At 37.7% G+C, this 25,366-nt stretch overlaps 1 protein-coding gene across 7 annotated transcripts in view; it reads right to left on the bottom strand.

The window, feature by feature from the left end:
- Positions 1-25,366, bottom strand: part of ESR1 (estrogen receptor 1) — a 254,600-nt gene that overhangs the window by 153,179 nt on the left and 76,055 nt on the right. The gene's annotated exons all lie outside the window — the stretch shown is intronic.

The following is a 25,366-nucleotide window of genomic DNA, read 5'->3' as shown; positions in this document are numbered from 1 at the left end:
GTGACAGAATAATAGCTAACATGTGAAATAATGGTTTGTGCAGACAGGCACATGAGGTGCCTTGTTTCATTGGCACTTGGTTTTAATCAATTGCTATTTCAGTTAACGTGCTTTGTAATTGTTTTGGGTGCTCTTGCCTTTTTGAGTTTTGTGCATATTAAAGTTTACATATTTGTAAACAAACAAATGTGTCACATACATGCTTTTGTTTTGGGTATGGCCTGGATTAATCATGGTGGGAGTTATCTACTGGGCTGAAAAATTAAGCTTACAGGGTAGAGGCAGTCCTCACTTACTGATAGCAATAGAGACTAGGAACTCTTTTGCTAAACAAAACCGATGTCATGTGACCACATCAACTTCTGATGACTGTTCCAGCTGTGGCCTTGAAGCAAATCAGCCACACTTATTAGGTGCAAGGTCATGTGACTGTGACTGGCTTCCCCATTGACTTTGCTTCTTGGAATCCAACGGTGAAAGTCTCAGAGGCTAATCATATGAATGTGGGATGCTGCAAATGTCATAAATGTGCCCCAGTTGCCCAGCAGTCAAATCACAATCATGTGACCATCGAAACACTGATGGCCACAACTTTGAGGACCTTTCATATGTCTAGTTCTTCAGCATCACAATAGTTGTGAATAGATGTTGAATAAGGGGTGGCTAAGTGAGGACTACATGTAGCTTATAGGATATTTGAGTGGGTTTGCATTCGTTTTTCCCACAATCGTTCTTTGTATGATTGGAGCTGAATCATTTGTTTCAAAGGTTAATGCCACCCAATGCCTACAAGTATTGATAAAATGGATTCAAATGGATTTAAATATGGCCATAATTTTTAGAAGTATTCATTCAGACATCTACTGCCAGCAAGCTTTTATAAGTAGGTATTTATGCTTATTGCCTACAAAGCAGTGCAAAAACTCAAGAAGAACAAACTGTTGAATAAATACATAATGGGGGAATAATAACCCACCAAGTATTTAAAATAAAGCAAATAGCTAATGAGCTCAGTTCAAGTGTAAGTAGCTACACTTCTTGAGATAAAGCAGAAAAACAAGTGATTCATGACAGAAAATCAAAACTGTCTAAATATATACCTCTCTTGATACATGCAATAATCTACGGAGCCAAAGAGAGTTTCTGTATGCACTTATTCCTTTGCTACCAATGGTGTATTTATTAATAGCATTTGAGATATAAAATATGAAGTAGTGGGACAGCTGAGAAAAATAACCTGGTTGAGGCAGAATGGCTGCCAAAAAGGTTTACTGAGCAACTTGTTCTTCTCCACAGGTCTTTTCAAGCATACCCTTCCTTGTTTAAAAAATACGTTCTTTCTAAAAGCATTCTCTTGAGTAATGTGGTTACGTTTTATGAGCTTCAGAAGATGGGTTTGATTACGTTGCTTATATTTCCATGGTGGCTGTGACTGTAAGAGTATTCAGTCCTCAAGTGGTGTTTTTCAAAAGATTACCCACAAGAACCTCATGAAAAATGGAGGTTTAGGAATCAGTCCAACAGTGTGGGTCTTCAGGAACAGATGTGTCATTATAGATATCCTGGAAACAATAGGTGAAAGGAAACAGGTATTTTTGAATGATGATGGCCTAAGATGGTGAGACTGACTGGAAGCAGCATTGGACCAATTCTTCTAGTTCCTTTTCTCTGTTGATGTGCTCAACTAAACTAGCACTTCGGATCTAGACTGCAAACATTCTGAGGGCTGCTAAAGGATAGGAAAAAATAAATAAATAGAGGAAGCTCTAAACCATACAATTTGCCTTTTAAAAAAACCAACAGTCCTAAAGTCTCACTTGAGTTTAATAAATAAATACATTCTCTGTTGGGTCATCTTATTTAAGGAGGTATGAACTAACTAGAAAGTCTTTTAGAACAAAGTTCAAATGAAAATATTTTTCCTATATGTTTAAGGAAAAAGGTTCACAGTTAAAGAATTTAACTTTGTTTAGCTTTAGAATTTTAAGTTCATCACTGTTTAACCTAGACAGTTAAAGAAAGTTATCATTACTAGAGGGTAATTATGGTAGCCGTCTTTTTACCAAACAAGAAATCTTGGGAAACCCTAAAGACTTATAACACAATTGCACAAATCAGATGCATGGAAAAGTCAATCTGTAGGGTTTTTTTACATGTCACAAAACTCCTAATTGCTTTTCCAAGAAAGGAACACTATTAAGTAATGTGGATAGTCATAGACCTTTCACTACACTTTCTCATTATCTCTCACATAATGCAGCATTTTTTTTAAAAAATCAACTAATAACTGCACACTAAATAGCATAAATGATTTTTTTCACCTTAACAAACCTGAAAACAATTGATGTAATTACTTTATAAACTTTATAATTTCAGAGGTGAGATAACTATTTTAGGACAAGGTACAGATGTTTTAAAAGAATTTGCTTTAAACCTTTTGGCGGCAGGAGAATCACAAGGGAGTTGCTAAGCAAATATTAATATATAGATTAGGAATGAAGCAGACCCTATTCTCAGCATTTCCACAGGCCCTGAAAAACAAACTATTGAGATTCTAATCTTTCATGTGTGCATGTGTGTTTATTATAAACTACAATGTTTACAGGTAAAGTTGGGTTATGAACTCAGTAAATGTGAAAATAACAAGTATCTTTATTATACATTATATCTTACAGCTGGAAGAAGAGAAGGAAAAGGAAGGGAACTATCCTGATTTTAACTTACATTTATGCTAGTAAGAAAACATGCTTAAGAATTCTCCAGAGCAAGAAGCTTGAAATTTGACATTTTGATATGAATAGAGGATGTTTTATACTGAATCATGCTATTGGTTTTTGTTCCCTTTTAGTAAGAATACATTGATTCCAATAATTAAGTAAAGATTGCCATTTTTATCCTGCTCCATTAATATCTAATTTTTTTTTGAAAGAACAGAAAGCTGTAGGATTATAACTCTCCAGTGAAAGGAATAGGCTTTTTCATTTGGTTTGATTTCCATCAAAGGAAAAGGGAATCACAATTGCTTCTATTTCATTAAAATGACAAAGACTCACACAAATGTCTGTCTCTAACAGAGCAATGCCAAGATGAGGAAATGTGTTTTGTAACATGATGGTGCAAGCTCTGTCCTTTCATACTTGTGTTGCGATGTTGCCTACAAATAAGTGAGGAGTTGAGTTTGCATTGCAACAACACAATAAATTTTCTCACTTGCCTCTTATTCTATCCTGCCTGTGGACATCTATAGGGAGTTAGACTTCAGTTCTGGACTACCATGCTATGAAACAGGATAAAGCTTGCAGCATTAGAATATGTGTTGTGGTCAAGTTATTTCTACACTCTCCACAAAAATATCATATGAAATTGCAAGCTGAATTATCATAATTTTTCAGGAGAAAACTGTCATTCATTCAGAGACACATACAGATAGAACCCTCTAGCTTGCTAGCCATGATGAGTTATCAAACTGTGCCAGGCAGTTTGTCTCCAGTCCCATTCATCATTGGAAGGGAAACCACAAATAAGCAGCTTGAAGTACGCAACAAAACTCTATCATAGTAGTTAGATATAAAATTTGATTAGTCCCAGACTCTGTCTGAATTCCATCTTGCAGATGCTGTCTTTAGAAAAACAGTAATATACAACATTGTTATGAATGAATTCAGTATGAATGAGATCACATAAGCAAAAAAAAAAAAAATCTTAAGCTAAGAGGTAGGGAGAAAAACTGAGACCAGCAACACTAGTTTGCTGAAGATACTAACAGCTGAATTTTCTTTTTCATTCATACTCAAACTACAAAGTATAGAAAACTCATTATGTGTGTTCAATGCAAAGTGCCAATTTTCTTATATGCTGATGATGCCGCTATCATTTCACAAACCCCCATAGGACTGAAGAGAGCAATTAGGGCAACACTCGGCTATTGCAGGCAAAACAAGCTGGTCTTTAACTTCGATAAATCAAAAATTTTAGTTTTTGCTAAAAGACCAAGCCAATACTCCTGGAAAATAGAAGGATATAGTTTGGAACAGGTTAGAACATTTAGATACCTTGGCGTGGTTTTCCACTTGTTAGGGACATGGAAGGCACACCTGGATCACACATTGCAAGTAGCCAATAGGTCCTCAAATGCAATCAAACATTTCTTTTATACAGGTGGAGGTCAGTTAGTACCTGCTGCCTTAAAACTTTTTGAGGCCAAAACATTGGCACAAATTCTTTACAGGGCACAAACAGGAAACCTTGCAAAGAGAGACTTGCTAGAAACCACACAAACTAAATTCCTGTGAGCCATCTTAGCTGCATCCAATGGAACTCCAAATTCCCAGTTAAGAATTGAGGCAGGCGTGCCTCAAATTCAGGTAAGAGCCTGGAAGATGATGATCATTTATTGGCTTAAAATGCATTTCTTTCCAGAGGGACTGTTCCCACTAGTGTTGACTGACAATTTCCCTTCCCCCTGGAAACAGGCAATTGATCACAAGCTGGACTCTTATGGGCTCTCACCATTATTCTTAATGTCCCTAGGCTTTGAGCAAGCAAAGCAAGTAGTAATTAATAGAATGAGGGACATAGAGTTCCAAGAAGAACTAAATAGGTTGCCTCTCCACAGTAGGGACAGAATCAAACAGGATGTGTGGGAATCGGCAAGATATCTAAATGGCCTGATCTGCCCAAAACAAAGAATAGCTTTCTTCAGAGCCAGATTTAACATTCTTCCTTCAACTCTCCTCCAGGGCAGGTATAAGGGAACACCTATAGCAGAACAGGTTTGTATATGTGGTAAAGGGGAAGTGGAAGATAATCTACATGTTCTATTACACTGCGAGCTATACAGAGCTTGTAGGTCTGCACATATTCTCCCCTTATTAGAGAGATTACCAGAGAGGGCAGACAATTTTTATCTAGGCTTTTTCCTCCAGGACACTAACCCGGTTACCACATATGCAGTGGCAAAGTTCTATGCTACTGCAATGTCCATAAGAAAAAAAAAATGGCTACAGAAGTATAGTACCATCTTGTACCAATTATCTGGACATACCTCTAACAATCTTTGGACCATTATGTTATTATTCACTTTTAAAGTCAATACTTTTTAATTATATTTTAATGTTAGTATTTTTTAATGTAGTGTAAAAACTAATGTGTATTGCTGGTCCTTGACCATAATAAAGATTTTACTTACTTACATTATGTGTGTTTGTTGTTTTCTAGCATTTGTTCCACTTGATAACAGTATCCTCTTGTTTTGCACTGTGCCCTCTGCCGTTCACACGGTGAAGCAATCAATGCATGTTGTGGCAAAGGGTTTTGTTTCTCAGCCAGCTGTCATAGAGCCTGACAATACTTAAGGCTTAGAGGGAATGACTGGCTGGCACTAGTGCAAATGATGGGAGACATTAACATTTGGAAGGTTCATAGCTAGAGAGGGAATCATTAAATGTCCCCTTACACAGCCTGAGGCCCTGATCCGCTTCAGACAGAGTCACCAAGCTGGCTTCTGGGCTTAAAGGACAGCTAGAACCTGGGCCTTCCCCCTTAAGCATCTTAATCACTGCTTCCTACTGGCTTTCAGAAGACCCATATATGTATTCTGATGAGCATGAAAAGTCTTTTTTACTCATCTCAAATGATCTAAGTGCCACAGCTCACTGTAACAGCATTGTCAAAAAGGCATTAAGAGTTGTCAATCTAATCTTGCGAAGCTTCTTCTCCAGTAATATTGTACTGCAAACTAGGGCATACAAAACCTTTGCTAGACCAATTCTCGAATACAGCTCATCTGTCTGGAATCCGCACTGCATATCGGACAGTAACACAATTGAGAGTCCAGAGGTATTTCACAAGAAGAATACTTCACTCCTCTACTCACAACAGAATGCCCTATGCCACCAGGCTTGAAATTTTGGGCTTAGAGAACCTAGAACTACGCCTACTGAAGTAATGACTACTTCAGCTTCAATCACAATAATACATGAGCAAACAATAGATACAAACTCAAGGTAAATCAATCCAAACTCAATTGAAGAAAATACGACTTCATCAACAGAGTGGTCAATGCCACTCTAACCTAAGACTGTCTACTGTTGACCTCACCCCATTCCTAAGAGGTCTCTAAGGGCTGTGCATAAGCACACCAACCTGCCTACCATCCCTGTCCTACTATCTCCATTTATTTGTACTCATTTGCTGTGTTCATATTTATGTTTATATTTATACCTGTTATCTTTTACATGTTTGACAAACTAAATAAATAAATAAATATTATGGGGGGGAAAGCATCAAGTAACTGAACTTTCTTTCCAACTGAATTAGATTTGGTTCTTCTTCTCTTCAAGACTGCCTTTTCTTAGAAGTACTAATGGTTCCATGGGGCTCAGAATCAAAAGGGCAGGATCTACTAAGTATGTAGTCAGGCCATGCAATGCTTCACAGTCTATTAAACACAGTTGATTCTCATTATTTGCGGGAAGGTTCTTTATAGGACTTTCTGTTTTATAAAGTTGTGGGTACTGAACCATTGATCCTAAGGGAAATATAGCTCATTTCTTTTACTGCATGAGAACTGTAACAAGAAGGCAGAATGTCATCTTGTTCAACCTCCGTTGGAAATGTGAATGTCAAGTCAAGTCAATTTTTTCAGCGCATTTCCACAAGTGATCACAGAAGTGCTGCAAATGTTAATTTTGGGGTTACAAATACACGTGGCAAGTAGGCAAATTTGCAAATACAGGATCTGCAAATAATTGTAATAATTAAATACGCATACAGTGCTTTATGGCATACATGAATGCAAATATTTAAATATGTATGGCATTTATGAGATTAGAGATTTATAAGATGCCCAATTGGTTACAACAGCTGGCAGCTTACGAAGTAAAATAAAATGCAGTATAACCAGAAAATAAATCATCAAAGCACAATCTACAGAAAATTAATAATCAGTTAAAGGACCAAAATATCCCACCCCCACACCCCCACGAGGATCTAGTACCCTTTCTAACTGAGTCTGGGGACAGAGCCCGTTTTAAAGCCTTGTTTTAAACATTGCTGCAGCAGGAGCCAACACAGCACCTGTCTGCAACTTTTAAAGCAGCTATGTCTTTTCTTGGGATAGTGCCTATTCTATCTATTTTAGGGTTTGTAAATGCAAGAGTCAGTTTTGCAGTCTAAACCAAATGGGGATTGTGGCATGTAATATTTTCCTCCCCGTATGTTAAGTCCCCTGAAATTCTCATATGAACACATACACGAGGAAGTACTAGTAAACCTCTAAGTGCCAGATGGGAGACACTAAATTTGGAAAGTTCATAGCTAGAGAGGGAATAATTAAATCTCTCCTTATACATCCTGTGTGGCCCTGATCCACTTCAGCCATTCTCTTTTTATTATTAAATCAAAAACAGATGCAGATATGCAGTGAGGCTTATGTGACCTTCTCATAATAATACTATATTTTCCTGGTGAGCCTAATAAATTCCTTTCTGTGATGTTGTGTTGTGAAGGCTTGGACTTGAAAATCAGCTTATAAACATTTCAAAAATATAAATCAGGGCATGAATTCATTCGTTATTATTGGACAAACCACTATTCTTGTCTCTGTCTCTGTCTCTGTCTCTGTCTCTCTCTCTCTCTCTCTCTCTCACACACACACACACACACACACAGAAACACACACACACACACACACATACAGCTGCAATATGGAGTAATTCTTTCCAGGGATTCAAGATTATTGTAAAGATTAATAATGTGAAGCTTACCAACTACTTCAAAAGGTACAAAAGGACAAGACCAGCATCACTAACACAATATTTTATGTCTTCAAAAGCAGAAGGTTCCTTCTCTTCCAAGGATGTAGTCATTGTTACTGCAACTCCTAACATGGCACATCAGTACATCAGCATCACAAACACCATCTGTTTGACTAGCTAACTTTTTTTTTTTCTGATCCCAGGTAGATCCCAGGTATACCTTTTCCACAGGTCTTGCCATGTGCTTGATTTTGGATACTTTAATGAAACTAATGAAAGGGATGCAATGGCTCAGTGGCTAAGACGCTGAGCTTGTCGATCAGAAAGGTCGGCAGTTTGGCGGTTCGAATCCCTAGCACTGCATAATGGAGTGAGCTCCCATTACTTGTCCCAGTTTCTGCCAACCTAGTATTTTGAAAGCATGTAAAAATGCAAGTAGAAAAATAGGGACCATCTTTGGTGGGAAGGTAACAGCGTTCCGTGCACCTTCAGCATTTACTCATGCCGGCCACATGACCACAGAGACGTCTTCGGACAGTGCTAGCTCTTCAGCTTTGAAACAGATATGAGCACCATCTCCTAGAGTCGGGAATGACTAGCACATAGGTGCGAGGGGAACCTTTACCTTTACCTAATGAAATTACAATGGCAGATGTCCATTGTTTACTTCAGCTATGTGAGCATACTCCCAATTCCATATGAGGACAATACTTTGACAAGCTCACTTGACTGGCTGGGGGCACAGATGTATAATCTAATGTGTTAAAGGCCCTGCTTCTTGTCTTTACAGGTAGTCCTCGTCTTACAACAGTTCGTTTAGTGACCGCTCAAAGTTACAATAGCTCTGAAAAAAATGACTTATGCCCGTTTTTTACATTTACGACTATTGCAGCATCCCTATGGTCACATTATGAAAATTCAGATGCTTGGCAACTGGTTCATATTTATGAGGGTTTCAGTGTTCTGGAGTCATGGGATCAGCTTTTGCGACCTTCTGACAAGCAAAATCAATGGGGAATCAGATTCATTTAACAACTATCTTTTTTAAAATATATATATTTTAAACGTATAAACACATCAACAAAAACAAACACATGACTTAAAACAACATAGGAACAAGAAGTTCCATCATGTATCATACAGCAGTTCTGTATCGATTTCTTTGCAGTTAGTGTTTTTCCTTCTATACATTTCTATCTTGCATTCATGGTCCCCTTAATCGTTATCCATTTTATGTACTATTCTATATTTATTTATACTTAGCTATTTATAACAAAATATTGTTACCTATATTATGCTTTATATTCTTACTATCGTTTATTCTCTTACATACAATTATAGATATACATTCACATGGTTATTCTTTTTCTTTGCCATTCTTATATTTTTGTTATTCCATTTAAAAGGTTATAATATACAGTTTGGGTTGCTTTGTTTACCATCCCTAGCACCTGTTGTAACACTGCCTTATTTTCCCTTTCTTTTCTCCCTCCCTTCCTTCTCTACTTCCTTCCTTTCTTCTCTCCTTCCCCTTCTTTCTTCCCTTACCTCTCCCCTACTCCTACCCCCCCTCTTCCCGTTCCTGCCCTCTCTCCTTCTCTTTCTCTCCCTTCCACCCACCTCTCCTTACCTCTTTCTTCTTCCCTTGCCTCTCCTCCACTCTTCCTTTTCCCTTCCTACTATCTCTCCTTCTCTTTCTCTCCCTTCCACCCACCTCTCCTTACCTCTTTCTTCTTCCCTTGCCTCTCCTCCACTCTTCCTTTTCCCTTCCTACTATCTCTCCTTCTCTTTCTCTCCCTTCCACCCTCCTCTCCTTTCCCTTCCTTCTTCCCTCCCTTCCCTATTTCCTTCCTCCTCTCCTTCTCTTTCCTTCTTCCCTTACCTCTCCCCTGCTCTTCCCCTTCCTACCCTCTTCCTCTCCCTTCCACCCTCCTCTCCTTCTCTTTCTTCCTTCCTCTTCCTCTCATCCTCTCTTCCTCTCTCCCTTTCTTTTTCTCTTGTTATATGTGTCACTTTCAAATCTCAATTTATGTTTTCTTGGGGATGGTATTTCCACAAACCCAGATATAGTTTCGTATCATTTCCTTTTTTCTCTTTCGTTCTACAGTCTATATGCCAGCCATCGTCCTGGTTTGTTGACATGTTCAAAGTAATTCTGTCTGACTACTTCAATTTTCTGTGCTAATTCCTTTTGAGTTATTAAATTGATCTGCCTACTCATTTGGTTCTATTTCAATTTTGTCTACTTAACAACTATCTTATTACCTTAACAAATGTAATGATTCACTTAATAACCGTGGCAAGATAAGTTGTAAAATGGGGCAAACTCACTTAAGAAATATTTCCCTTAGCAACATAAATATTGGGCTCAATTGTGGTGGTAACTTGAGGACTACCTACACTTAGTAATTATTATAATAATTTTCTTGGCTGCTGAATGTACAGATTTTGTACTGTTTTTTATACTTTTAATTGTTTTAGAATTGTTAGCTACCAGCCACTTGCTTGAAATAGGTGGGTATAGAAAATAAATAAATCAGCATACTGATGATATTGCATCCAGTGTTGATGGATTTCCTCCCCAAGCAAATCCCTGTAGTTATTTTTTTTTAAAAAAAAAGCAGGAAGTGGGCAGAATGGGACTCTAGGGCTAGACCACTATATCCCAGCAACACTGACAATAATTGGCCCTAGAGGAAAGAGAAACATCATAATACACTTCTACTCGCAAGTTGGTACCATATTACATCTACTTGTAACATCTGCTTGTTAGAATATGTAAAAAAAAATTTCAAGCCTCAGATGGGGAGCTGAGATTTAATTTCAGTGTGTCACTGATGTTACTTAATCTCTTATGACCACTGATTGTTCTACTGACAGTAAGTTCAGCCCATGTAGTTAATGGTATGTGATACTGTGAGCATTAGGCGGAATATATTGAAGGTTTCCCTATCTTGCTTAATAGCAATATCATTTAGATGTATATATTGCTCCATAGTGCTTTACAGCATTCTCTGAGTGGTTTACAATGTCAGCACATTGCCCCCAACAATCTGGATCCTCATTTTATTGACCTCGGAAGGATGGAAGGCTGAGTCAACTTTAAGCCTATCAAGATCGAACTCCAGGCTGTGGACAGAGGCTGCAATACTGAAATCTAACCACTGAGCCGCCAGGGCTTAACTGTTCAATGCTACTGCAGAGCTGACCAATCCATTGCTAGCCTATCTAAATAGGCCTTAAATCTGATCTGAAATTCAACATCTCATGGCTGACTGTAATCTCCAATCCTCTCTGCTATGAAACCAAGCTGGGAAGGGCTTAGATAGGAAATCAGCATTTCCGGTGTCATAAGTGTTTGATGATAGTGCTCACAAAGGCTTTCTTCGTAATGCAGAGATGTGTGTAAAAGCTCTTTGTTTCTAGCAACTGGAAAGCAACCAGATTTACAGGTAGTATGAAATCAACAACATTACCTCCTAGAGCAGGCATCAAATTTTCCTTCCATTTAATAGTAATGTATGGTCATTCTTTCCTAAAAAGCTGTCACAGACGAATACTACCATTCATTCAGATCTTCCTGCATCTAAATGCTGAAACCTTTGTTTAAACTTGATCTTCTAAGCAAAAGTTATTGGATTTGCTCTTACAGATTGTGAAATCCTTTTTTTCTCCACAAAAGATCATCTCAACCCACATCTCCAAATCTGCTTGGGTCCCTCAGCACAAATTCAGAACAGAGTTTGAATCTGGGAAGAGAAAGAATGATAACTTAGGGAGAAAGGAAAGGTTCACTTGATATTGTTAATTGTCTGCCATTTTGAAGAATACTTTCCTCAGCTCACATTGGAACAAATGTTTGCCTTCTATTTCAACCAAGTTTCAACACTGCTGAGGATTTATTACATCAAATAACAAGCTACTCCTTGTATACTGTTCGACTACTAAGCATGACTGAAATATGGAATCAGTAGTGTAAGTACTCCAATCAAATTGGGGAAAAAACCAAACCAAAAAGGCTATCCCGTTTTTGCACTTACAAAGGAGCTAGTAAAAATGAACCTTGTTACTAGCTTATTTAGCTTTTTAAAGTGTTGTGTAAACACAAGAATGTATTTTCATCTCTCAAGTGGAACAAATAACCATTTCAGTAACCATTTCTTCTTTTTTGGCAGAAACCTCAATTCACAGATCAGAAAAGATCAAAGAGCAGAGTGCAGTGCCAAAGGAGAGAACATCAGGGTTACTTATTACTTTAGGATTGTTTGTTTGTTTCTTTTTCTTTGGTTTGCATTGTTTTTGACCCATAAAAGATGGTATCGCTCCAAGTTTGATTTAGTTTTTCTGATAGGACAGCAAAAAGTGCAGAGTTCCGCTTCCCTCAGTGTCTCTCAGCCTTTCCTTCTAGCCCACACACTGTCACCCACTGCTTTAAAGTATCTAAAGTGCCACTTCCTGCCATAATTTTCTAATTAGTAATTCTACCCAATAACCATTTTTCTTTTTCCTTTTTGGCCTCCATAGTCCTGTTTACCTGATCCTTATGTCCTCACTATGAACTTTCCTTCTCTGCATTTCCTGTTTTTTTTCCCCCCTGTCTCTTCTTCCAATCTGTTTTGCCCTCTTACTACTTCTCACCTTATTTTCTGCAAAGAATCCACATTGCTTCTCCCAACTTGTCATTAACTTCTCAGATTTCTGTAGCTCTTTCTTTCTATCTGACCCCAAAGGACAGAAATGCAACTTTCTTCCTCATCACAGAAAAGATGCTGTGATCTTCAAGGTCACACTCCCTCTAGGTTTTTTTTGTTTTTGTTTTTTAATAAATTGTCCAAAAGACTTCCCCTTTCTGTCTCAAAATGCCCTCTGTTGACAAAGAAAAAAACTACAGTGTGTTTTTTAACGTTACTGCACTATCCTTTATTTTATAAAATAAGAGCAAAAAAAACCAGAAACATTTTTAAAAATCCAATAATAATTAACCCCTCCCCAAATCCCAATAAATTAGAAATATAAAATGTGGCCCCAGCTACTTTAGATTCCGTTTGCATGCATTTTACAGGACAGGCCTCAAATGCTAGGCAAAGTGTCCCAAAGGTGCTTTTTCAAAAGGCAACTGAACTTTCTGGTTTTTTCTTTGAAGGCATTTCGCTTCTCATCCAAGAAGCTTGTTGGATGAGAAGCAAAAATACTTCAAAGAAAACCCAGAAAGTTCAGTTGCCTTTTGAAAAAGCACCTTTGGGACAACCATGACCTGGATGGTTGAGAATCTCCATAGACCTCCAGTATGGTTGTCAAATCAACAGAAGCTATGCCTCAAAGTCCCTAGAATGAAATAAACAATTTATTCTTTTTCACAACCTAATATATTCAGCCATGCTGGACTTCAGTTGTTGGAATTCTGGCAGTCACAGTGATTATCAGTGCAAACTAGTAATTATGAAAGTTAAAGGCCACCACAGTTGAAGAGCATCTAATTGGACAACTTGTATGTCTACCAGTCTTTAGGTGAAAGCTCTTTCTTTTGCTGAATATGGCACCTTTTTTTAGTGACTAATAAATCATAATGAAATGCGATTAATTTCTGTCAGGCAGTTCCTGACGCGATATCAATGCAAGAGCTTCTACCTATTCAATTTGATCCACCAGTTTGGATGGTACAGATACAATCAGCTAAAGAGTGTTGACCAGTGAGAACTAGAAAATAGACTTTCTCTGCTGAGGGCCCTGCTTAGCAGAATATTCTTCCCTCAGAAATTAGAATGGCACCAACCCAACCTTTAAAAAGACTTTTAAATTTTAGCTGTGCCTGGGATTCTGAATATGTTAAGGGCTCTTTTTCTTGTTTTTACTGTTAACTATCTTGGCTGCTATAAGTATTTCTTTCCTGGATTTTTAAATTTATTTAAATTTATTTTTCATTGTTTTAAGAATTATAAACCAGACAGAGTCATTTGGCTGAAATGGGTTGCTATAGAAAGTGAATGAATAAATTAGTCTGTGAATCAATGAACGATTGAACAAATGAATACATAATTAAATAAATGATGTTTATAAATGACTTAACTAGGCATAATAAGAGAAAATGTATACATTATGCTCCATATAACAACCGTGGCCCAAATTGCACACACACAAAACTGGAAACAAGACAACATTCCATCCAAGGGTATGGTGATATATAAGGTACTTGAATGTGCAGAGATGGACAGATTAACTATGGAATTAAAAGACAGAGGAGAAACGGAATATTATATGATTTGGGACAAATGGTATAAATGGCTAGAAATAGATGTAAATACTATGCATACATACATATATATGTGTGTATGAATATTGATATGATATACAATAGTCATATAAATATGGATATAATAGATAATATATATAACAGCGATGTATAGAATTGGATAAGAAGAAGAATGAAATAACCATTATGTAATTATGAGCGTTGCTGATACTGGAGCACAGTAAAGATTGAAAATGTGGTGTAAATAACGATATATGTTCAATAAAAACATTTTTTAAAAAGATTTAGCTAACCATAATTTTCTCTCTCACTATCAAATGTAATGATTCATAGCATATTAGTTTGCTCAAGGATGCAATATTCCACATCTTTACTTAGATATTGCACAATATGCTTTAGGAATAGGGCTACACATTGCTTTCTTTTCAGTTATGAAAAGGTCTTCTGGAGTTTGCGGGGCAACAAATATGCCATGAGGCTGAAATTTCTTAAGCAGCTATGTCTTTTCCCAGAGGATCCTGGAGAAAGATGCAATTACGTTAAGAAGTCAAACTTGTAAAAGATTAGGACTCATTCACTCTGAAGCATTTTTGGAATAAAATACAAAGCATTGCACAGCCATTCTTATAAATGTGCTACAAATTCAGCTGGAAGCAGAAATGTTGTAATATATCAAAGCAGTTGGAAGTGAGAATAGACAGCAACATTGCACACATCCAGTTATAAATTACTAATGTATAGTGTCCATTCTTTACAATATTTATACATGTCTCTTCATCCCAATAAAACTTGAACAGAATATAGTTTAGGACAGTGACACTTTATGTTTTTTTAATAGTGTGATAAACAAGTGGTTCAACTCTTTCATTACTCAGTCACAGAAAATAGCTGTCTATTTAGGTGCACAAAAAACCATTAAAACAGCAATATAAGAGAATATCAAAGTTCTTTATCCTGAGACAAACCTTCCAGAATTGAAAAAGACTAAAGTTTGGCAACTGCTTATATTGTATCCTGAGTCCCCTTAGATGTCTAGGTGCTGGTGAATATTCAATAATCTCAATGGGAATTTCCTGGTGACTTTCGCATGAACAAAATTAGAGTTGGATAGGCCACTAATTTATTTATAATTTTTCTGGTTGGTTTTTTTCTAGACTCTCAGCAATGTTCATGGCCACTTGAAACACTATGAAGAGGAATTAATCAGATTGACCCTTAATCAGTTTGATAATTAAAATATATTTAAATAGGATGATATTTATCTTCATCCCTTGTGAAGATGTGAGGTTAGCTAATTGGACAAGAGCTTGGGAACAGAGGCTGCCAAGAATGCTTTACATCTGCAAGAATCTGATGGCTGCAGGTTGTACTTATATGATATCAGTCCTGCAAGGATTACTCTGGATATCCATTTGTTTCCAGGCAGTGACGTGCTGTGAGGTTTATGGCTGGTGAGGCAGCATTTTGTTTAGACTTGTGGACTTCAACTCCCAGAATTCCACAGCCAGGCATGCTCAGTTCCAATTAAAGTGACAGCATTTGTTTTTCTAAACTTATTTGCTAAATAAGTTTCTTTCTTTCTTTTTCTTTTTCTTCTCCCTTCCCCTCCTTCCTCCCTCTCTCCCTCCCTCCCCCCTCGCACGCACATGTGCGTGCGCACGCGCACACACACACACAAAGTTGCACCAGGATTCAGAAAATTTAGGTTTTCCTCCTCAGCCCATGTTAGCAATACCACTAGCAGCATTTTGGCTGGCAGGTGTAAGTAGAAGTGGAAATTCATTCTACTGAAAACATTGTTTTTGCTTATGATTGGATAATTAAAATTTCAGAAAACCCAAAGGCATAGTATTAGAATATTACATAGTGCATAAACTAAAGAACTGTCTCAATATGCTCCCTCCCCCACCTCTCAAACACACACACACACACACAAAGTTGCACCAGGAGGATGAAGTTTGAATTCCTCCACCTCCCTCCAACCCACACATACACATACCTTTTCCAGCTGTTTCACAGAGGATTTCAACTCTGCTCTTGCCTGCCATCATGAAAAGAAAAAAAATGTAAAAGGAAAAAGGCAAGAACTGAGGTCAGGCTGAGCTAGTTGCTGCCAGAGTCACCGTATGGATGACTCTGCTTGACTATTTAAAAAAGCCTCTAAAAAAACGGCCTCTACAGGAGGCAGGAGAACGACATGCCTCACCTACGTCAGGAATTTTTTGGCTTTTAACCCTTGCTTAGCTCTGCTGAGTGATCATAAAGTCAGACTAGATGAGGCATCTCGTTCTCCTGCTGCCTCCTGTAGAGGGCACTTTTTAGAGGCTTTTTTAAACAGTTAAGCACTAAGCGGAGTCATCCATGGTGAGTCTGGGAGCAACTAGCTCAGCCTTTTTCCTTTTACATTTTTTTTCTTTTCATGATGACAGTGGTGAGGCTCTGCCTCCCCTGCCTCTCCTGATTGCACGTCCTTGTTTCCAGGCATAGTGCAGAGAAATGAAGATGTTAAAGTTCTGAAGAGTTTTAATCCAAGTCTCATCATGGATTACTCCCTCTCATATCAGATTAGTTAGTCATTTCCTACAAATTGCTGGAAACATCCTTCCGTAGGCTCCACCTGTGTAACAAGACCTGTTTGAGATACAGAGTGAGCTTTTCCAGTATCCATATTGGAAGATTCCATATTGGAAGGCCAAGAAGACATTCTCCCTGCTGAAATTTTACCAATTAGTTCTTCTGTAGGAAATTATTCTCTCCTACAGCAAAGTAAAAGGAAGATATTATCTTTTATCTTTTATAATTTTAATTATATATCATTGTAGTTATTAGTACATAGGTTTTTAGCTCTATTTTCCCAAACATTTAAGATCAATTAATCTTAAATGTGATAAAATGCATTGGGTAATGTATTGGCATTAGAAGAGTAGCATAACTTCATATAATAGTATTATATATTGCTATTATTATATTGCCTTATTTGATTTATTTGTATACATCAGTGGTGGGATTCATTTTTTTTACTACCAGTTCTATGGGCATGATTTGGTGGGCGTGGCGTGGCTTGGCTTGGTGGGCATGGCTTGGTGGGCATGGCAGGGGCAGGATACTGTAAAATCTCCATTCCCTTCCAACTCCAGGAAAAAAATACTGACAAATCCCCATTTCCTCCCAATCAGCTGGGACTCGGGAAGCGGAGAATAGATGGGGGCAGGGCCAGTCAGAGGTGGTATTTACCTGTTCTCCAATCTACTCAAAATTTCCGCTACCGTTTCTCCAGAACTGGTCAGAACCTGCTGAAAACCCCCTCTGTTACACATACATCCTTTTCTACTTTAGTGAGCATTCATGATAGCTAACAAACTACAGAAAAAAATGCAAAGATGTTAAAAAAATAAATTCATAATAAATCTGTGTGCTACACAACCCTCACAACAATTAAAGAAATTATAATAAAAGATAAAAATTAAAGAAAAAAAGATAGCAAGCATGATGAAGTGAGACTTCTCGCTGTCCCTCATCTGAATGAAGAGCCAGACCTTCCCAGCTCTTTTAAACAACAACAGAACTGAGGACGTTCAGATCTCAAAGGGAAACTCATCCCAGAACACAGAGGCTGCTACAGAAAACTTGCCAACCCTGCAGGGTCAAATTATCCTGACAGTCCCTCAAGTAATCAGTCCCCTAAAGCCATGTAAATCTTTACAAATAACAATCAGTACCTTCAACTGCACCTGGAAGCACACTGGCAACCAGTGCAACTCACAAAACAGGTGTTACACTGACATCTGGAGGCATGCCCTTAGCTGCTTATGCTGTTGCATATTGGACCAGCTGAAACTAATTAAGGCAGGAAAATAATCTCACCCTTAAAAATTTAATGGAAAAGATGTCTCATCTCTAAGCATGAAAAAGGGTGTGCAAAATGTGTTCCTTGGCCTGGAGCAGGGTTCCAGCTTCTTCTACTGCCAATTAGCTCAGGGATGTGCTTCGGGCGCGTGCGCACTTTGGGCATGCACACACTTAATGCACGCTACACGTGCATGCACAGTAGGTAAAAAATGCACAGAAGCAAAAAAACAAGATGGCAGCATCTACAGTGCCGCTGATAGAAGCGGTACAGGGGCCTGGCCAGTCGAGTTACTACCTACTCAGCCAAACCAGTCCAAACCGGTAGGAACCCACCTCTGGCCTGGAGACCACTATCTTCTCCCGCCAGACTGAAAGGCAGGCTTCTGAAACATCAACAGAGCTTCAACCAATTAGAGTTATTAAAGTTTCATTGTAGTGTCAATTATATGGACCAATGAGAAGGATTGATGAACAAACTGTGTTACAAAACAAAAGCATTGAATTTTTATTTCTAAACACGTATGTAAGAAATGCCAACAGACTGCTGTTAGATAGCTTATATCCAGAAATGTGTGTCTCATGAAAGAGAGTATCTTTAATAATAATTTAACATTGTTACCCATCATGTAATAGGAGAACAAGGAAAATAGATGGCCATATATCTTTGGCTGTTTCTTTACAATATGTCAAACAACTCTCACGGAACATATCCAGTTCCATGAATAAGAGCTGTGTGGAAATCCTCTAGTCAAGAACAATAAAAGCACTTTGTTTCTGGCAACCATCCATTCCACTTCCATTACAGATGCTTGGTCTTGAATGATAAATGGTTATCCTGAGAAACCATTAGAATGATTTACAATAGGTGGATATGACAAAGTCTTCAGTTGGTTGGGCTGCTCTTCAATGTGGCAAGATAAAGTTAGAGTTACTCCAATTTGGTAGTAAAAGAATTTCAAGCAGCTTAGCACAGATCGAAAGACTTAACACTGCAAGCCTATACATGCCTGCTCCTCAGACGTAAAACAGGCTGGCTTTATCAAGGTTTATTTCAGAACAAGGTTAATTCCATCACTAGACAGAATGAGGTTTTTCTCAATTTTGGGCCCCACAAAAAGGTAGCAAATTATGTAATTATTTTAAGACTCTGGAAATGGAAGGTGTACTTACAGGTAGTCCTCAATTTACAAAGTTCATTTAGTGACTGTTCAAAGTTACAACAGCACTGAAACCATGTTGGCTGTAAGCAGCAAAACATAGCAGTCAATTAAAAAGCAGTCAATTCACATTTCTGGTTTATATTATCTTCAATTCTTGAACTTTTATTTTTTATAACTATATTCTACATGTTTTCTCCAAGGTCATCTCTGTGGTTGCCTATATGCTATGGAATAAAACATTGTTCCAAAATAGCTGCACCTGGGACTGATCATACTGTTGACAGCCAACAAAACAATGACTTGTGAGACAAATTGGTTGGGGGTAGAATTAGTGGGTAACTAATGTTTGCCTTTTTAAGATTGTTGATATGCTGGATCATTGTAATTTTTGACTTCCTGGGCTTTTGCGGTAGTATCCATCATTCTTGTGCCTTAAGAGGAAGTAGCAGATTGAATTTCTGTGGTGTTTTTATTCCTACACACTACAGCTGGTTGACTCTGCTATATCACATGTGATATGTAAACCTCCCTCTAGATGTTCCTGGCAACTATTACAAGCTTTTGCAATCTGTGTACACCTTGGTAATGGAACTTTAAAGGCAAAGATTTAGGGTGAGGGTTGGGTTACATATATTCTTGTGGCTTTCATTTCAATGGGTTTTGCATATTTTTTCACCATGAATCCAAAGTATATATACATGTACGTATACATAACATATGGAATATATACATATATGTGGATATATAAATGGTTTAGATTCATGCCTTATTACTGTCTTACACACACGTGCGCGCGCATACACACACACAGACAGATATATAAAGGATAAATATCCTTTTGATTTACCTGTTTGAAACAAAAATCCAGAAATGTCTGACCGGAGTGCCAAGTAGAATGCTTCCATGGTTAGAAAGAGGAGAAGATGAACACTGTAGATTTTCTGCAGCCCACATCACTACATCTTCCACTATTCCATAATGTATTCCATTCAGTGGAGGTGGTCTTTGACTTACAACCATAGTGAGCCTGGAATTTCCATTCTAAATCATGATAGTTGTAAGCCAAGGTACTAATGTGACCAATCTGATTTTACAAGCTTGTTTTGCAGCTTGTTTTGCAGTCCAGAAATGGACAAAAAATGCCAGAAACTGGCAAAAAACATAAATCACAATTACATGACTACAAAATGCTACAACCAATCATAAAAATGACCTGGTTGCCAAGCATCTGAAAATGCAGTCATGTACCCATGGGGTATGCCACCACCACAATTCCAGAATGAGGGTCGTCAGTACCTTTGATGAGAGTCTATCATAACTTCAAATGGTTGTTATGTGGCTAGTCATTAAGCAAGGACTATTTCTAGAGTTCTAATTTATTGGGATCTTTATGCACCTTTTTCAATTTGTACTGAAGATTGTTGTCAATCTTTACTTTTGTCATACATTTGACAATCTTTTGGCCAGAATATAGTAAAGCCAAGGTTCTGCCTCTTCCATATACACATATAAAATATACAAAACTTAAATTACTAAATACACTTCTCTAATCAAATGTCCTTTCTTTATAAACACTATCCCATCTCTGCCATAGCTTGAACTGTGGTGGGGGGGAGGGGGCGGCTAGGAGCAGAGGTGGTATTCAGCAGGTTCTGACCAGTTCTGGAGAACCGGTAGCGGAAATTTTCAGTAGTTCAGAGAACCAGTAAATACCACTGGCCCCACCCCCATCTATTGTCTGCCTCCCAAGTCCCAGCTGATCAGGAGGGAATGGGGATTTTGCAGTATCCTTTCCTGGAGTGGGGTGGGAATGGAGATTTTTCAGTATCCTTCCCCTGCCACGCCCACCAAGCCACGCCCACACAACTGGTAGTAAAACATTTTGAATTGCACCACTAGCTAGGATACTTGACAACATAATTTAGATCACAAGAGAGCTTCATTGGTTATGGCTGCAGATCCTCTTTTTGCTGAGGGAAATTCATCCTGTCCTGGTCAGTATGATGTGATCCTTATGAAATGGCAGGATATTTAATCTGCCTCAGCCCAGGCTCATTATGTGCTTTCTTGTCATCACCAAGAGAAAGACAAAGGAAAAGTGCCAAGTTGAGCAGGTGCCTTCTCTTATCTTCATCTCTTACAACTCCTGTTCCAGATTCTTGCTTACCCAAACTTTTGATCTGAAGAGTCAAAAGCTGACCAACAAATTGCCCGAAAGTGAATTATACAGAGGAATATACCAAACACAAGTTCTAAGAGGGACTGATATGGGAAGCACAATATATATCTGGCGGAAATCTTGACCTTCTTTCAACTATCTTGCAGTGGACATAAGTGAAGACTGAAGGATTTAGGTCCAACTCTCCTCACTTCTGACTTCTAGAGTATCAGTTGGGTCTCTGAATGTTTCCTTACCAACACACCAGGCAAATAGTTTCTCTGGCCTGCTCAATAGTGGAAAGATAAAACTTCCTTTGTCCATGTATGTTGACACCAGCACAATGCTCTCCTCCCCCTCCCTGGTAATGTTGAGTTTCTCTGATTGCCAGTTGACCATCTGAACAATAGAGGCACAACAATAAAATTTTCAGGGCAATGTTGAGCGAATTTGATTATTTATGTAACTCAGATAATAATTATCTGCATTCTTAAGTGAGTATAACCTTCAGGGAAATCAATCAAGTTTACTAGTAGAGAAGTGTAAGCTGGGTCATGGTCTAGGGTTCATAAAATTGTAATAAAAATAGAAGAATTCTCTTTTAAAATACTTTTAACTGATGTTCAAATATGCATAATTTTCTATAATAATTTCTTCCCTATATGATCTAGTGGGAGGGAGCTGCATTTGAGATTAGCGGGAATTGTCCTTTTCACCCACTTGTAGTTTACCTATGCATAAAAGTTAAATCTATACCTGTCTATGCACTTCTTTAGCTAAAAGATTTTAATGCACCATTATGGGGGTGGGGGGGACTTTTATCCTTCATCTCTACCTTTGGTTTCACTATTCACTTTCAAAATAGTGGGAACATTGTCCTGGATATATCTGGATGTGGATGACCATTTGTTATAAGAAAATTATCACATGTTGTATTCTGGAATGCTAGTGTAATGACATGAAAGGAAAGAGATTCAGCAAGCAGTATTTGTACAGAAAAAAGTCTCAATTTTTGCTTCCTCCTCTTTCATCGGGAAACAATATTTTTTGTCTATGTCTACAGTTGGAATTTTGACTGCATATTGTGGATTATTTTGGAAAATATTGCCTTAGAGTTGGCTTGCCTTTTCATGAAATAGTTCACAGGAAGGTAGATGTTGTTTTTACAAAAATGTTATAATCTTTTTGCTTTGTAATTTTTTTTTAAAAAAAATTCCTACCCCTTTTCCCATCCTTAACAGCCCAGTTTCCTTTTCCAAGAGAGGAAAATGGATGGCGCTACAATAAATGTGCAAGAATCCACACAAACACTAAATGGCAGCAAATAGTTCTTTTTTTTCTGCATCTTTTCTGCCATTTAGTAATTGTCTACAAAAGTGATTCTCAATCTTGACACTTTTAAGTAGTGCAGATTTCAATTCCCAGAACTCCCCAACCAGCATGACAAAGCATCCAGTGGATATCAACAAGGGTGCATGAAAAAAAATTCCCTTGTACCTATGTTTTATGATAGATGCTTTATTTTATATAAACTCCAATTAATATAAACTCCAATAAACTGCACTGGAACTTGAGAACTGAGAAATGTCATGTTAAAGGAAAAAGGACTTCTGATAGTAAGAATCTCCTTTTCATGAAAAGTCTATTCTTACCAATTGATTAGATTTTCAAGTAGTAATCCTAAATGCTTCACAAATTACACTGTGGCATCATCACACGTATCTGCCTGTCTGCCTACTGGTCATAATCGCTTCATACAGCCCCACTGTCTTCTTTATGCATATGTTCTGCCTGTAAAGCAGTATTTTAGTTTAACCCACTGAAGTGCAATATCTAGATTTTATTTAAAATGGAAATCACCTTACAAAAAGGTATTTTAAATGCCAAGGTTCTAGCTTAGATTTATGCCAAGTAAAGCCTCACCAAAGGCCTTGCTAGGGATTGAATTGTTTCCAGCGCATGGGTGGATCTGGGCCCAGAACAGCACAGCCTTTTTGTCAATGACACCCTCTATTTTTAAATCAGCTTAACTGTTAGCATTTGATAATTACTTTTTGACAAGTGGATTTTGCTGCGGTTTAGAACTCTGAGAAAATAAAGGTAGAATCCTAGGAGTCATCCAGTTCTTGGAATCTCATAAAGCATCCTTCCTTCTTTGCAAGGCTAGCATGGAAAAGAGTGGTTGGGATTTGTTCCAAATCGTCAATATTGCTGCTACAAAGCAATTGCATTTGGGAGAGTATTCTAGAAACTGTAATGATGTTACCAAAAAGAATAATGAGCTACTATCACAAAACTCTGAAGTTGAGGGGGTTTTTTTTGAAGGCGTTTAAAAACTTTTTTTTTGATGGGACTAATACGCTGAGCTTGTCGATCAGAAAGGTTAGTAGTTCGAATCCCTAGTGCCGTGTAATGGAGTGAGCTCCTGCTACTTGTCCCAGCATCTCCCAATCTAGCAGTTTGAAAGCATATAAAAATGCAAGTAGAAAAATAGGAACCACCTTGGTGTTTAGTCATGCCAGCCACATGACCATGGAGAACGTCTTCAAACAGCGCTGATTCTTTGGCTTTAAAAACGGATATAAGCACCGCCCCCTAGAGTTGGGAATGATTAGCACATATGTGCAAGGGAAAACTTTACCTTTACCTAAAAACCTTTTAATTTCATTAAGTTTTTCCTCAAATGAAATCCTTGCATTATTTTTTCACTCAAGAAACAAGTTGTTTTGACTTCACATACAAGTTGTTTATCAAACATTTTCTCCCTCCTAATTCAATAAGTATTTTAACAAACACATAACATGCAAATTATAATATTAACTAGAGGCAAACATCTTTATATACAATACTCTTGCCAGAAAGGTATTCTTTACTTAATTCAGCAACATTTCAGAATGTTGGAATTTCAGCTATATTAACTGTTGTTTAAACAGGTACCATAAACCTATGCATATTGATTTACTGTTTAAATTCTTTGTTTCTCAATGGAGCTTCTTATAAAGTTATGGATTCTGAGATTAAATACAATAGCCCCCACCTTCTATGATACGGATATCAAACTCATGGTCTGTGGGCGCTCGCCACGCCCACACCCAATTTAGTGAAGGGGAAAAAGTTGTGATATGTCATGTGATGACATCATGATGATGCAAGTTTGACAGCCCTGTTCTATGAGGTCAGTAGGAATTATGGAGGACAAAGGGAGCAAGTGACAAAACACTAGTTGAACTGCAAACTCAACTTCTTGATGAGGGGTTGTGTTCCATTTTATGATTTTCAGATATTTTCAGATACAAAATGGTGGACCTTGCATAAAGCAATTTCATCATTTTGGCTTCATTGTGATTAGGTACGAATATCTATGTAGGAAATAGCATAACACCTAAAAAAAGAAATTGCTAAATGCGAGCAAGAGCTAAGTTTTAAAAGAAAAACTCGAAATGTATCCAAACTGTGTTATAGAGGGAAGGAGGTGTTTCAACAGGAAGAGATCCAAAAGGCATTTCGGGAATTTTTTACAGAACTGTACAAAGGGGACCAAATTAGGGGTTTAGACATAGATAAATACTTAGATAAAGAGAAAATTCCCCTAGTTAGAGAAGAGTACAGGCAAAAGTTGAACCAACCAATAACCTCTGGGGAAATCCTGCAGGTAATCAAACAGCTAAAGTTAGGGAAAGCACCAGGGACAGATGGCCTAACAGCGGTTTATTATAAAGACTTACAGTTAGAAATGGTAGAACCTCTTAGAGAATTATTTAATAAAATTCAATCAGAAGGTAAAGTGCCCCCATCATGGAAGACAGCGTTTATATCGTTGATACCCAAAGAAGATCAAGATATTACTCAGCCAAAAAATTATAGACCTATTTCACTACTTAATGTAGATTATAAAATTTTTACTAAAATACTAGCAAATAGGTTAATGGTGGTTACTCAACAACTGATACATACCGACCAAACAGGTTTTATACAGGGGAGACAGATGAAGAGCAATGTTAGATTAATCATTAATGCTTTAGAATATTTGGGAAAGAACAATCAAATCCCTGCTGCGTTCATATTTTTGGATGCTGAGAAGGCCTTTGATCGAGTTAATTGGCAATTTCTGTCGAAGATATTGCAAAAAATGCAGATAGGAGATAGCTTTTTACGGTCAATTAATGCAATATATCAACAGCAAACAGCCCAA

Source organism: Thamnophis elegans, chromosome 4 (assembly GCF_009769535.1).
Source record: "Thamnophis elegans isolate rThaEle1 chromosome 4, rThaEle1.pri, whole genome shotgun sequence".
NCBI lineage: Eukaryota > Metazoa > Chordata > Lepidosauria > Squamata > Colubridae > Thamnophis > Thamnophis elegans.
This window is presented reverse-complemented; position numbering and strand designations above follow the sequence as displayed.